The sequence below is a fragment of the Heterodontus francisci genome, unplaced genomic scaffold (assembly GCF_036365525.1).
Source record: "Heterodontus francisci isolate sHetFra1 unplaced genomic scaffold, sHetFra1.hap1 HAP1_SCAFFOLD_61, whole genome shotgun sequence".
NCBI classification, from domain to species: Eukaryota; Metazoa; Chordata; class Chondrichthyes; order Heterodontiformes; family Heterodontidae; genus Heterodontus; species Heterodontus francisci.
Window position 1 is genome coordinate 10,229,986 of NW_027141441.1, and position 10,745 is coordinate 10,240,730.

General features: G+C 47.0%; 2 non-coding genes across 2 annotated transcripts; both read left to right on the forward strand.

Annotated features, from left to right (window-relative positions):
• Positions 1-3,348: 3,348 nt before the first annotated feature.
• Positions 3,349-3,431, forward strand: trnal-uaa (transfer RNA leucine (anticodon UAA)). The gene has a single exon. It is a non-coding gene; the product is annotated as a tRNA-Leu (tRNA).
• Positions 3,432-7,175: 3,744 nt separating this feature from the next.
• Positions 7,176-7,258, forward strand: trnal-cag (transfer RNA leucine (anticodon CAG)). The gene has a single exon. It is a non-coding gene; the product is annotated as a tRNA-Leu (tRNA).
• The last annotated feature ends 3,487 nt before the right edge of the window (positions 7,259-10,745 follow it).

Below are 10,745 nucleotides of genomic sequence, written 5' to 3' on the forward strand. Positions count from 1 at the left end.
CTCACAGTGTTGGACAGAGATAAATACACTGAAGTCTTTTGAAAAAAGTTCATCTTACGGGTTGTTACTGAGCCCACAGAGCAGGGCGGGCCCAGGCTCCAGCTCCAGCCCCAGCCTGTGCTGTGTTAGCTGATGCCACCTGGTGTGATACTGAGCCACACGGAGCAGGAAAAGGCCTGGATGTATTCATGGCCTGTGTTGTGTTAACTGATCCCACTCAGTGTGGTAGGAGCCACACAGAACAGAATGGGCCCAGGCTCCTTCCTCAGCCTGAGGGATGATAGTTCTTCTCACACGTTGTTGTCCAGATCCCCACACAGAACAGGGAAATCTCAGGCTCCATCCCCGGCCTGTGGTATTTTACTTCATCGCACCTGGTATGGTACGGAGTCCCCAGAGCAGGAAAGATCCAGCTTCCATCTCCGGCCTGTGCTGAATTAGCTGATCTGACCTGGTTGGCACTGAACCGCAATCAGGGAAGGATGGGCCGAGGCTCCATGGCCAGTGGTGTGTTAGTTATTCTCATTTGGTGAGGTACTGAGCACCATATAGAGCAGGATGGGCCTGTGCTCAGTGAGCTGATCTCACCTTGTGTGGTCCTGAGACCCACACACAAAGCAGGACAGGCCTAGGCCTCATCCCCGGCCTGTGTTCAATTAGCAGATCACAGTCAAAAGATTTTGATAAGGTTCCACACAAGAGGCTTCTCTATAAGATTAAAGTCCCTGGTATCAGTGGTAATATATTGATCTGGATTGGGAACTGACTGGCAGACGTAGGCAGAAAGTAGTTACAGATGGATCTGGATCTGTTTGGAGACCAGTTACCAATGGTATCTCACAGGGATCGGTGTTGGGACTGTTGCTCTTTACTATTTTTATTAATGATCTGGATGTAGGTGTAGGGGGCACCATCTGTAAATTTACAGATGATTTGAAGATCTGTGCGAGTGTTCAGACTGTAGACGATACTCGACTGTTTCAGGCTGATGTTAATGTGTTGGGAGATTGGGTTCATGACTGGTAAATTATGTTTAATTTGGGTAAGTGCAGTGTTATTCATGTGGACAGGGCGAATGCTCAACATCCATACACCCTTCAGGGAAAAACATTAAAGTAGGTGGAAAAAAGAAAATAATTTTGAGCAGAGATCTGGATGTTCTCGTGCACAGATCTCTAAAGGTACAGCAGCAATGCTGTGAAGTGATAGTTGGAGCAAATAGAGGGTTGGGCTGCATTCAGAGGACAATTGAGTATAAAATGAGGCATATTCTTTCATGGGATGTGAGCGACACTGGCAAGGCCAGAATTTGTTACCCATCCCTAATTGTCCTTGACAAGGTGGCGGTGAGCTCCCTTCTTGAGTTGCTGCACTCCATGTGATGTAGGTACACCCACAGTTCTGTTAGGAAGGGAGATCCAGGATTTTGACCCAGCATCAGTGCATGAACAGCGATATATTTGCAGATCAGATGGTGTGTGACTTGGAGGGGAGCTTGCACATGGTGGTGTTTCCATGCATCTGCAGTCCTTGTCCTTCAAAGTGGTGGAGGTCTTCGGTTTGGAAGGTGCTGTCTGCGGAGCCTTGGTGAGTTGCAGCAGTGCATCTGGTAGATGGTACACACTACTGCCACTGTGCGTCAGTGATGAAGGGAGTGAATGTTTCAGGTGGTGAATGGGGTGACAATCAAGGCGGCTGCTTTGTCCTGGACAGTGTCGAGTTTCTAGAGTATTGTTGGTGCTGCACTCATCCTGGTTTGTGCCTTGTAGATGGTTGACAAGTTTTGGAGAGTCAAAAATCACAAAATTATTGCAGTGCAGAAGGAGGCCATTCGGCCCATTGTGTCTGCATAGAATCATAGAACATAGAAATTTTACAGCACAGGCAGGCCAAAAAACGAGCCACCCAGCTGAATCCCATTGTCCAGCATTTGGACCGTAGACCTGCAGGTTCAGGTACTTGAGGTGCACATCCAGACACCTTTTAAATGAGTTGAGGGTTTCTGCCTCAGCTACCCTTACAGGCAGTGAATTCCAGACTCCCACAGCCCTCTGGGTGAAAAAACCTTTCCTCATCTCCCCTCTAATTGTTCAACACATCACTTTAAATCTATGCCCCCCAGTCACTGACCTCCCTACTAATGTAAATAGACCCTTCCCATCCATTCTATCCAGACCCCTCACAATTTTGTACATTTCATTCAAATCTCCCCTCAGCCTCCTCTATTCAACCCCAGCTGATCCAATCTTTCCTCATCGCTGCATTTTTCCAGAGCTGGCAACATCCTCGTAAATCTCCTCTGTAACCTCTCTAGTGCAATTACATCCTTTCTGGAATGAGGTGACCAGAACTGCACACAGAACTCAAGTTGTGGCCTAACTAATGATTGACACTGTTCCAGCATAACCTCCCTGCTCTTATATTCTATACATCGGCTAATAAAGGAAAGGATTCCATAAGCCTTCTCAACCAACTTATCAACCTGTCCTGCTACTTTCAGGGATTTGTGGACATTCACTTCAAGGTCCCTCACTTCCTCTACACCTCTCAGCATTCTCCCATTAATTGTGTATTCCTTTGCTGTGTTTGACCTCACCAAAGGCATCACCTCACACTTCTCCAAGTTGAGTTCCATTTGCCACTTTTCTGCCCACCTGACCAGTCCATTTCTCCAGCTCTCCTAATGAGCATTTCACCACGTGCCTTGAGCTGAGTTACTCATCACAGAATTCCCACTATCTGATTTACTCTTGCAGCCAGAGTATGTATGTGAATGGTCCAGTTAAGCTTTTGTCAATGGTAACCCCCAGGATGTTGAGGGTGGGGGGATTCAGCGATGGCAATGCTGTTGATCGTCAAATGGAGATGGTTACATTCTCTCTTGTTGGAGATGGTCATTGCCTGGTACTTATGTGGTGTGAATGTTACTTGCCACTTAGCAGCCCAAGTCTGAATGTTGTCCAGGTCTTGCTGCTTCTGGACACGGACTCCTTCAGTATCTGAGATGTCCTGAATTTGTCCTTTCATGAAACCTTGGTCAGGACTCACTTGGAATATTGTATCCAGTCTTGGTCTCCTCACATGATGGGTGATATTGAGGCTTTGGAAAGGGTACAGAGGAGAGACATTCGACGAATTCCCAGTATAAGACATTTTGGTTATCAAGTTAGACTAAAAGAGTTGGGACCCTACACCTTAGAGAAACCTAGACTGAGGGGTGATCCGATTGAGGTTCATAAATAATGAAGGGTCCAATTTAGCATGGGAGAGGAGTCATAACTGAATATTGGAAAAGGCCAGATGGCACCCGGATCACATTAAATTTCATTTTCAGTGGTGGGTTAACGTACCAGGATGGCCGAGTGGTTAAGGCGTTGGACTTAAGATCCAATAGACATGTGTCTGCGTGGGGTCAAACCCCACTCCTGGTATCTGTGCTTACAAAATGTTATTTATTCTTTCACTGACTTTTGCCTTGCACCATCATCTCTTCTGTCATTTAATCACTCTTGCCTTCCAACTGATCACAGCTTCCAATTATTTGATATGCCCCAGCACCGTTCCTTCGCTCTGCGCTTGCTTATAAACTGGTAAATCTGTAACTTAATCTCCTCTGTACCCTGACAATGACCTTCTCATCCTTCCTGGATTGTGGTTCCTCACAGGATCCGCTGCCTCTCCGACTCCCCTCCAGGTAACTGAAGGCCCTGAGCCTTGGTCTCGCTTTATACGCTAGCTGGTAGTTGATTCCTTGCAGGTCTGCCACCGCTCAGGAGAAGCTCAAGACCCAGATCAAGCAAAGTATCAAGAGGAATGTGAACAAAGGCTCCCTGGTGCAGAGCAAGGGACAGGGCGCCTCTGGCTCCTTCAAAATCAGCAAGAAGGAAAACCCAGGGAAAAGTGGGAAAGAAGGTGAAGAAAGCAGCAGCCAAGAAATCTTTAGTGAAGAAACCAGCAGACAAGAAATCTTCAGTGAAGAAACCAGCAGACAAGAAATCTTTAGTGAAGAAACCAGCAGACAAGAAAGTGACAACAAAGAAAGTAACAGCCAAGAAAACGAGCAGCAAGGCGGCGGCAACGCCAAATAAGGCGGTGAAGAAAGCAGCGCTTCAGAAAAAGTCTCCTGTGAAGAAGGTCAAAAAAGGCAAGAGTGCGGCGGGCGGAAAGGCGCTGAAGAAAGTGCAGACATGGAAGAGCAAGGTCAAGCCGAAAGCAGCGAAGTCTCAGAAAGCAGGGTCTGGAAAGAAGTGAAAGCGCGGGAAACTTGTAAACATCTGAACACAAAGGCTCTTCTCAGAGCCACCCACATCTCTCAGGAAAGAGCTGATCCGCTGATCAAATGATCCCTGTCCAGGCCCCGCCTGCAGATTCCACATGGAAATGATTTGGAGTAAATCCAGGATCCCTGGTGACTCCCCTCCACCCAGCCCTTTCCCCACTCTCTGTCATAAAACAGAGGGATGTCCGGCCCTCACTCGAACTGGGGATGTGTTCGGTGCAGTCACAGTTCACAAATTCAGGGGGAGAGTTTGTAAGACAGTAACACTGGCGGAGAAACCCCACCTCACAACTCAAACCCCAACACATGAGTTTCTCCAATTCAGCTGGAGTCGGGTGACAACAGGAGCTGGGATAGGCTGTGATCGGGAATGTTAGGAATGGATTTGTTCAGGGCGGAATGCACCTGGAATCTCCGAAAATAATAGTTCCTTATTTCCCCAGATGACACATTCTGCAGTGAGAATGAAAAGTCTCTTCACTGCTTTACATTTACTAATTGTTTGGTTCGAGATGAATAATGAGTCAGAGAGTAATGAGAGGATCTGAAGCTTCTCTCACACCAGCCCTTGAATGACTCAGTGTGAAATGTCCAATGTGTGAAGCTACTGCCAGGGTTTGCCAATCTGAGCAGTTTCAGCTCAGTTACTGGGGGCCTGGAATCCCCGCAGTTTGACTCTGTCTCTGATTGGTCACCCGCTTCTCAATCCAATTCTTATCCAATAGAAGAATCACATATAAGTAAATAGAAGTTCTCATTGCATAGATTTTCCAATTGGAACAAGCCTGGCAATTCCAGAGCAGGAAGGAATTGAAGTGATGGTAAATTTCAATTTTCAGGCAACAATTTTAAAACCTCTCATTTTATGTTCTGTTTTACTGTATTTACCATCACAAAATCCTGACGCGATTTTAGGAATCGTTTTCATTTGTCAATCTGTTAACTGGAAGCGGCGGGAGGAAGGTCCGGTTCAGCAATTTAAAACGGGACAAATATCAGCTTCCACTCTGTAAAAGGAACAAATTAGCGACTAACCGCTTCTCACAGGCTTCTCGGGGACTGACAGAAACGAGCGGTTTCTGATCTTTTCTCCTGAAAGAGGCGGATAATGCTGCAGGGAGCAATGAACTGCCCTTCACTTTCTGGCTGCTAATACACCCCTGACTTTAAACAGTTCAAACAGCGACTGGTGCTTCTGCCGGAAAATGAGCAGATTCACCAGAATGATCCCGGTCCATCATGGCCAAAGACATCCAGCTGGCCCGCCGCATCCGCGGGGAACGCACCTAAAACCCAGCTTCAGTAACAAGTGTAACAAGGGCTCTTTTCAGAGCCACCAAATCAGCAAAGGAAAGAGCTGCCATCTCTGTTCATCATCAAACCCATTAGATTGGAGGGGCGGCCACATGGTTTCTGTTTTGTCACATCACTTTCCCGAAAGGCCTGTCGGACTGAGAGCTGATCTGGAATTTAGAAAGCAGCATTACCGGAGACTCATTGCTGCTTAGCACAATCTCAACCCCGCTCCTGGGATCCGTTAGCTGGCATTTGGAGAAAAGAAATGGATCCCAGTTTTATTTGGAAGGCATTAATGGAGCCGGGTCCGTTCACATGAGGGTTATTTACTAACATTACCCAATGAGTTCACGAATATTTGAATCCATTGGAGATTAGTACACAGGATATGTAAGGCAGCTCGGTCACTCTGACTGAAACCGCCAGTTCCCCGGGGTTGCAGACCCTGACACTGCGGGGAGAGAATCCCCGACTCTATCCCGCCGCCGGGGGAAACAGACAGCTCTGTGTCCGGAGAATAGGGAGGGCCGGGGGGAAGGCACATATTAAAGCGCTGCAATGGACTCAGCTCCTGTGTGTGCACAACTCTCACTGATTCCGTCCTCTGGGAACAGTGCGGTCTAAACAGATCAGGTTAGGAGAGAAACACACAGCCCGAGAATGGCCTCTTCCTTCCTGCATTTACTCTGTTCCGGGAGCAGATTCTCATTGAGAAGCGGTGCTCAGATCACCGGAGAGAAAAAAAAACACAATTCAAACTGTCCAAATGAAAAACAGAGAATTAACCCGGACACTTCCATTATTAAATTAATTCATCAGCTCCGAACCAGTTCCCGTTAATGTACCGGGATAATCTCGGGATGTATCAAATCGAAGGCAGCGGGATTTATTAAATTGTTCATTCTGACACCCTGTAGTTCAGTTCTTCACTTAACAAGAGGGGGAGATGTGTGAGCAGAGAAACAGAGCGAAATCCAGAGAGGGAACTGAAAACACACCTGGACAGATGTGAAACAGGTCAATCCACTGTGACAATAACTCCATCTCTGATTCCCTCCTGACAGTAACCAGCCCTTTCACAGAGACTGTGAGTGGCTCTGAAAAGAGCCTTTGGTTTATTAGATGACATTTTGGCCGCTTTACTTTTTCTGGGAGCTCTTGAGTGCTGGTTTTCTTAGGCAGCAGCACGGCCTGGATATTAGGCAGCACCCCGCCCTGAGCGATGGTCTCCCCTCCCAGCAGCTTGTTGAGCTCCTCGTCGTTGCGGACGGCCAGCTGCAGTTGTCTGGGGATGATGCGGGTCTTCTTGTTGTCCCGGGCCGCGTTACCGGCCAGCTCGAGGATTTCAGCGGTCAGATACTCGAGCACAGCAGCCAGATAGACCGGGGCTCCGGCACCCACACGCTCAGCATAGTTACCCTTTCTCAGGAGCCTGTGAACACGGCCCACCGGGAACTGCAGTCCAGCCCGGGAGGAGTGAGACTTGGCCTTGGCCCGAGCTTTCCCGCCGGTCTTTCCTCTTCCAGACATTTCCACAATCTCACAAATACTTTCACAAAGAATGAATAATTTCCTTAGCATTGATAATGCATCGTAGGCAGTTAGGATGGCCGAGCGGTCGAAAGCGCTGTGTTCAGGTCACAGTTTCCACTGGAAGCGTGGGTTCGATTCCCACTTCTGACAAGTTGTGTTTTGACTGAACTGGAGGCGTTTGGGAGCAGCGGCAAAAAGCAAAGAAAAAACATGAAAGAACATGGACAAACAAAATGACAATGGACCCAAAGATGTTGCATTTAAACATTAGAGAAAGAGGCAACTAAACAAACAGCAGGGCACATAAAATATCAAAAATGTAACCTTTGTATCGGGGTGGAAGATGTGGCCAATATCCTTAATGAATACTTTACTGTTTTCCCAAATGAGAGGGTGATGCAGATATTGTTATTAAGGAGGAGGAGTGTGAAGTATTGGACGTGATAACTTAAGGAGAGAGGAAGTCCTAATGGGATGAGCATCCTTGAATGTGGATAAATCATCAGGACCAGTTGAAATGTACCCCAGGCTGTTGAAAGAAGCCACGGAAGAAATAGTGGAACAAAAACAAGAAATGCCGGATTCACTCAGCAGATCTGGCAGCATCTGTGGAAAGAGAAGCAGAGTTAACGTTTCGGGTCAGTGACCCTTCTTCGGAACTCCGAAGTTCCGAAGAAGGGTCACTGACCCGAAACGTTAACTCTGCTTCTCTTTCCACAGATGCTGCCAGACCTGCAGAGTGAATCCGGCATTTCTTGTTTTTGTTTCAGATTTCCAGCATCCGCAGTATTTTGCTTTTAAGAAATAGTGGAAGGTCTGATCATCATTTTCCAATCCCTCACTGGATACAGGTGTGGTGCCAGAGGATTGGAGGTCTTGTAACGTTGCAAAAAAAGCAAAATACGAGGCAGATCAAGCATGGCTGATCCTTTCGAGTAGAGAAACAGGGCTGAATTCCCTGAACCAGTGCTACAGCTTTCAGAATAGAAGGAGCCTATACAAACCTGATGGGTTCCACTTAAACAAAAGAGCTGGAGGTGTTGACAGTCAGAACAGATAAAATGTGGAGGAGTGTTTGAAGCAGATTCTGTGTGGTTACTGTAGTTGTACTATGGAGTTATTTCAAGGAGGTGATTCTGAATGTAATGGATCAACGTGGACCCATCCAAGGCAAAGGTTCTAAGCTTCCCTGTGGTCCAGCCTGGTTGAATGGAACTGAAGCAAACAAATCATCCAGAAGAGGAAAAGATATGTAAGGTCATGAAAGCACAGAATTCAGATGGATGCAATACCAGATGGTATGGCAAGAGTGTAAAACAGCAACAGACTGGTGAATAAAACTTTCCCATTGAATGAGACAAGAGAAAAGAAAGGTAATAATAGTGTCAGGTGAGTTGTGACACTATTCACATTCCAACTTGATCTGAATAGGACTGTTGAAGGGAGTGATTGAGAAGAATAGAGGAGAAATGAAAAGAAAGGAGAAATAAACAAAAGGTCTTTTGATTTTAGAATGCTTGTTTTTGGAAATGACAGACTGTAAAGTGTGTGTGTCAGAAGATATAGAGCGAAGTTGGGTATGACAAGATCACAGGAAAGTTGTGCCCTGAGACAAGGTGTGTGTTGACAGGAAAGCTGCTTTCTTTTGCACAATATGTATTTTATTCGTATAATTTGTGCAATTACATTGCAAAGCAGTTCAAATTTAATATTACATAAGGTACAATACAGATCAGTTTCCTTCAATAATGTACATGATGTATCTCACTCTCCCTGCCTGCACAGGTTATATTTACAGTATTTACATTACACATCAAACATTCTCTGGTGCAAACAGCCCGAGGGGTTTTACAGAGGTTCCAGCCCCTCACTGTACTATGGCCTACTAGGGCCTTAGACTGCAGCCTTTCCCCATTGAGCCTCCATGGTGGCTTCCCCAAGCTTTAATGCCGTCCCACAGCACATAGTCTTGGACGTTGCCATGTGCCAGTCTGCAACACTCGGTCATGGACAGCTCTTTGCACTGGAATACCTGTCCCACGGCCGGGCTCGTTCTCTATAGAGATCATTTCAAATGAACATTTCCTAAATCCGTGCTTTCTCTCTCGCAATAAAGAGAACAGGATGTCTAGCAGATTCAATGTGAGACAATAACACTGCCGGGTAAAGGCCGCTTTCCAACTCCAATCTTAACACAGGAGATTCCCCAAGCAGCTGCAGTAAGGTGCTGTAAACTGCTGGAAGCGGATGTGTGTGGAAATGGTGATGTGACTGAGGAGGTTTCTTGTTATAGAATGGACTGTGTTTAGGTGGGAATATTACTGAGCGTTAATTGCATCGGGACCATATTTAAAAGCTCCGGCTTTCTGGAAAGCCTTGACTATGAAGACCGAGTCTGGAAGGCTTTGTGTGGAGAGCTGGGTTTCGGTTCCACTGTTAATAAAGGGTTTGAAATTGGCAGCCCGGAGGAAACTGGAGGTGGAGCTGAAAGATGAGGGGCCGTTCTCTCTCCGTCTGTCACTCTGGGTGTCTCCTCCCCATCTGCTCTCTGTTCAATCTTCACTCTGTCTCCTCCCCTTCCTGCTCTCTCTCTGCCATTCTCAGCCAGGTCCGGGTGGCCTGTATAAAAAGGAGCCTGACTGAATCAGTCTCTTTTATTGTGCACTGATTTGAGGCAAGAATCAACTTGTCTGGCAGTAAACAAGAGTATGCTCCAGGCTGGCAGTATGTTAGAATCCATGAGGAAAGGCATCACCACCCTCATCGACAAGCGGAAGGGGGAGAGGACAGAAATAGGAAATTGGTGGCCCATTTCACTGCTTAATGCTGACTACAAAATTCTGTCAAAAGACATAGCCAGTCGATTCAAGTCTGCTCTGGAGTTGGTGATTCACCCTGATCGGACCTATACTATACCAGGCAGGACAATCTCTGATAGCATTGCGCTACTCAGGGATATGATCACCTATGTCCGGGACAGGAGGGTGGACAACTGCCTCATCAGCCTGGACCAGGAGAAGGCTTTTGACAGGATATCGCACACTTACATGATGGATGTGCATTCCAAAATGGGGTTTGGGGAGGGAATCTGCAATTGGGTCAAACTACTCTACACAAACATCAGTAGTGCAGTCTCAATCAATGGGTGGGAATCAGAAAGTTTCCCGATCCAATCTGGAGTCAGACAGGGCTGTCCTCTCTCCCCTGTCTTGTTTGTTTGCAGTATTGAACCCTTTGCTGAGTCTATTAGGAAGAATGCGAGCATCAGAGGGGTGACAATCCCAGGCAGCGGAGGCACTCAGGTGAAAACCTCCCTGTACATGGATGACATCGCCATTTTATGCTCGGATCCACTGTCTGTGCGCAGACTGATGAGCATCTGCGACCAGCTCGAACTGGCCTTGGGAGCCAATGTTAAACACGGCAAGAGCGAGGCCATGTTCTTTGGGAACTCGGCTGACCGATCCTTTGTCCCCTTCACCGTTAGGTCAGACTACCTGAAGGTGCTGGGGATATGGTTTGGAAGGGCTGGGACGTGCACCAAAACCTGGAAGGAGCGAGTAGCCAGGGTACAACATAAGCTGAGCATGTGGGAGCAGCGATCTCTCTCCATTATGGGTAAGAACCTGGTCATCAA